Here is a 4,396-nt window from a genome sequence, read left to right as displayed (position 1 = left end):
GCCACTGACTCTGTGCAGGGGTAGGGGCCTTGTATCCGGCTGGGAGCCTCTGGCGGCTTCTGGGTCTCTGCTTGGGGCTGAGCTGTGCAGGGAGTGAAGGTCTAAGGGACTTGTATCTGAGAGTCCTGCCCAGAGCGAGTGTGTCTGGACCTGCCTGGCCCTCAGGGGTGTGTGGGGGCTTCCTGAGCACCTGCTCTGGGCTGCGCTCTCCACTTACCTGGCTTCTGTCGTGTGCAGGGCCAGGGCCTCACAGCGCACTCCTGTCACCAGAATAGATGCTCCGCATACTTCATATCCAGCTCTGCTGGTGGTGGTGGTGCACATCTGTAATTCTAGCATGCAGGAGGCTGAGGCAGGAGGATTGCTGCAAGTTGAAGGCCAACTTGGGCTACGCAGTAAGTTCAAGGTCAGCCTACAATACACTGTGAGACCCTGTCTCCAAAAACCACCACCACCACCACCACCAACAATCAATAAGCTCCGTGCTGGCACTTTAACCCTCCAGCCAGGCACAAAAACCGGTGTGATTCCCAGAGGAAAAGAATTGGGGGCCTTGAGCCAGGGGCTGGCCCAGCACCCCTCCCCCCCCTTCACTCAATTGCAGTGGATTGTGATGGGTCTAAGTTTAATGCTCCAGCTGAGGGATTATATGAGTATATGATCTAGTTTAAGCCCACTAGTCTCCAAATGACCAAGTGGTTTATAAAAGATTCCTATAAGGAAACTGCAAATAATATCCATGACCCACAGCCAGGAGAACCATAAACAGAAGCGGCCAAGTCCCTGGCTTTGGGCATGTGTTCTCCATCACCCCTGCTGCAGATGAGGCCAGAAGCTAGCTTCCCCAAGTAGGAAAACAAACACTAGCTAGGCACAGTGTTGCACACCTGTAATCCCCGCACTTGGGAGGCTGAGGCAGGAGAATTGGCTCAAGATTGAACCCAGACTGGGCTACACAGCAAGACCGTGTCTCAAATAAAAAAGAAAAGAAAGCAAATATGATAAAACTGTTTGAAGCAGGCCCCTCTCCATCATTGCTGACGAAGCCTGAGCCTTGGGTGCTTCGTACATGGAGATAAATGTGTCGACAACAGTGTGAGATCCTCACGAGTCGCAAGACATTTGAAACAGCTTTCAGAACACAAAGATAAAGCCCCACAATTTCTTCCCAGTGACGTTTAAAGTTATATGCTGTTCAGCCCAGTACTTTTTGATATTTCCCTAAGCCATGATAAATATTTGGAAAGCTCTTCTAAAGTTTCTTGCATAATAGCCTAAGACGAAAAGCACCTACCGCCAGGCAAACATTTTTTCTTTCTCCTGCAGTAAAAAGCAGCTGAAACAATGAACAGTAAAATGATCTGTCGACAAACCTAAAGGCATTTCTTTGTCAGCAAATACTCAGGGAAGATGCGGAGAAAACATTGTCGTAGATTAGAAGGAATGAGTATTACAGCAAATTACTGAGTGTGGGAGGTTTGGGATACAGTTGGCTAACAGTACAGCTGTTTCTCCCATGGCTCAGCTCAAGGTGCTTGTTGGATTTTGTTCCAATAATGAAATACACGAGCCTTTTTTGTGTGTGAGCCAGTAAAGGAAAGATAGAGCAGAGAAGATATATTGCCAACAGTAAATGCCTTGTTGAATAAAAACAGTGTCATGTGGGGAAGACGGTGGAAGTGTGGTCCGGATGGGAGAGTTGCTGGAAAGCGTTTTTATAAGGATTCTGGGTAACAATGAAGGCGCTGAGGTGGCATTGCCTGAAAAACTTAACCATTGGTTCATTGGTTTTCCCAAGAGGAAGGAGAGGAGGTAGAGGCCCCCAAGGCACAGTGCATGTGACCATGAGTGGGGTTAATTTTATGAAACCAAGCCTGTCCTGTGAAAGGAGATTCTTTGCTGCTGTGTTGTCGTTGGTGGGTGTTAATCACAGGGCCTTTGCACCAAGACACATCCTCTTTTTTATTTTACTTTTATTTTTTTAAAAAATTGAGACTGGGATTGCTTGATGTGATGGTGCATGCCTGTAAACCCAGCACTTGGGAGGCTGAGGCAGGAGGATTGTGGTATGGCCCAGCCTGGGCTACAAAGTGAGTTCAAGGCAAGCCTGACTCAAAAAAACAGAATTTTAAAAAAAATGTATTTAGTACAGGGTCTACAGGATCTCACTACGTAGATTGGACTCCTAGTGATTCTCCTGTTTTCAGTCTCCTAAGCGCTGGGATTACAGGCGTGCCACCAAACCCAATCTCAATCGCTGTCTCAGTGTACCCTGGGAGTGGGGCTGGCGTGGCACACCTGGAATGGAGCCCCAGCCCCAGCCTTCTGCCTAAGTAATTTGAGAAAGTAATTTGAGACAGAGACTTACCAAATTGCCCACATTGGCTCAAATTTGCCTTCCTTCTGCCTCAACCTCCCAATTACAGGCATGTGCTAGCACACCTGGCTTGCGACACTAAAATTTTTGATACTTGTTAGTAATGAGGCTGGGTCTGGCTGAGAAAACTTTCCATAGCACCAAAAGAGGCCTCCTTCTCCTCTTCCCTCCCACACTCCTCTTCCTTCTTGGCGTGCTGTGGAGCAAACCCAAAGCCTCAAGCATGCTACGAAAGTGCTGAACCCCTGAGCTATGGCCCTCCCAGGAAAGAATGTTTTTGAAAGATGTTTGAAGGTCTTCTCATCAGCTCTTGCTTCAGTGGCCAGCATATATTTGACTGACAGGATGATCACCTTGAAACTTTGAAGCAGACTACCTAATCTGTTTTATAAAATTTAGAATATAATTTGCATGCTATAAAATTTACCAGGAATATAGAGCCAGGGTTATAGCTCAGAGGCACAGAGCCTGCCTGGCAAGCGTGAGGTCATGAGTTTGATTCCCGGTACAAAAAAAAAAAAAGACAAGTTATTTTATTTTCATAATTTTATTGAGAAATAAATAGCAATGAGACAGTTTCAAACCAAATTGGTAGGACAGTTTCAATAATTAACACATTGCATACTGTCTTCCTAGTGGTTAATTGCTGTACAAGATGCGGACATGATATCCTATTTACAAACACTATTAGAACAAATCCCTCTATTCATTAAGAGAATGTAACTATATATCTATCCTAACCATTTTGTTTTTCTAGCATCTGGCTTTTTTATTGGTTGCTTTTTTTTTTAAGCCCAGTATTTTAAAAAGTCACCTGAGGTGGTAGTCAAGAAGTGGAGGTAGGGACGGGCAGAATGGTCACTTGGGAGGAGGGTGCCAGCATGGCAATGACAGGTCCTTCACATGTAGTACCAGGCAAAGAGTCCAGCAGCCAGGGCCACACTGGCAGCCAGAATTAACTGGAGGCTGGGCTTCCTCAGTACACTCATGGCTGTCTGGAAAGGGCACCTATTGCCTCCCAGGGCACCTTTGTCTTGTTGAGCAGTATAGAAGGGGCATTTATGGATGTCTCCCTTCCCATCATGTACAGGAAAGCCATCTTCCAGGGTGTCTCTGGCCAGCATGGAGCCAGCCTGGTCCAGTTAATTGAATATCTATCTGCATGTTGTACTCAAAGGCCTTGTTAGCTTCCTCCACGATCCTCTCTTTGGTCTTCGGGCTCAGATCCAGGGCATTCATCCTGGCCCGGTAGAACTGCTTGAACTTCTGGGCATTGGCCACATTCTCAGACTGGTAGAACTGGGTCCCTTCCCCTGTGCTGGGGAGCTTTAGGGCCTGCTGGGCCACTTTCTTTAGCACCTGTCCCCCTGAAAGGTTTCCCACATAGTGGGTATATGCATGGGCCACAAGCAACTCTGACTCATTTTGACCCACATAGTGGATCCGTTCCACATACTTCTGGGTAGCTTCAGAGCACATCACCTGCTGCTCCCAGTTTTCACCAAAGAAATATCCCGTGTCGTTCGTCAGTGCCTCCTTCTGGTGCAGCTCCATAGGGAAGTACAAGGGGACAAAAGCTGAGTGGTCCTTGTTTCGGTCCATTTTCTCTTCAAGGGCTGAGTATGTGAAGTAAAGTGCAGTTGTGGCCAGCTTAAATAGTTCCTTCTTAATGTTGCCTTTCAAGAAGTCCTTGACGAGCTCAATCCCTGGTTCTGCAAAAAAGAAGAAGAAGAAGAAGAAGAAGAAGAAGAAGAAGAAGAAGAAGAAGAAGAAGAAGAAGAAGAAGAAGAAGAAGAAGAAGAAGAAGTCCTTGACAAACTGGGTGTTTTCTGCCCGGTTATGTACTTCCTTGGTCCCTTCAGGAGCTCGGATAGGTCAGGCATTCTGATATAGTTTTCCTTGTCTGGGGCCACAGGGTTCTTTCTCTCCAACTCATCTACCCCTTCAGAAGTCTCTACTTCTGCTGACATTGCTGCCAAGTGGTTCTTGCTACCCTTCTCTGGTTCGGCCACAGGCCCG

The 4,396-nt window shown here is 46.9% G+C and overlaps 1 pseudogene; it reads right to left on the bottom strand.

Moving 5' to 3' along the window:
• Window positions 1-3,175: 3,175 nt before the first annotated feature.
• On the bottom strand, window positions 3,176-4,380 carry LOC101592193 (annotated as a pseudogene).
• Between the last annotated feature and the right edge of the window lie 16 nt (window positions 4,381-4,396).

The sequence above is a fragment of the Octodon degus genome, unplaced genomic scaffold (assembly GCF_000260255.1).
Source record: "Octodon degus isolate 3935 unplaced genomic scaffold, OctDeg1.0 scaffold00089, whole genome shotgun sequence".
Lineage (NCBI taxonomy): Eukaryota > Metazoa > Chordata > Mammalia > Rodentia > Octodontidae > Octodon > Octodon degus.
Note: the sequence above shows the minus strand (reverse complement) of the source record. Positions and strands in the feature narration are given on the sequence as shown.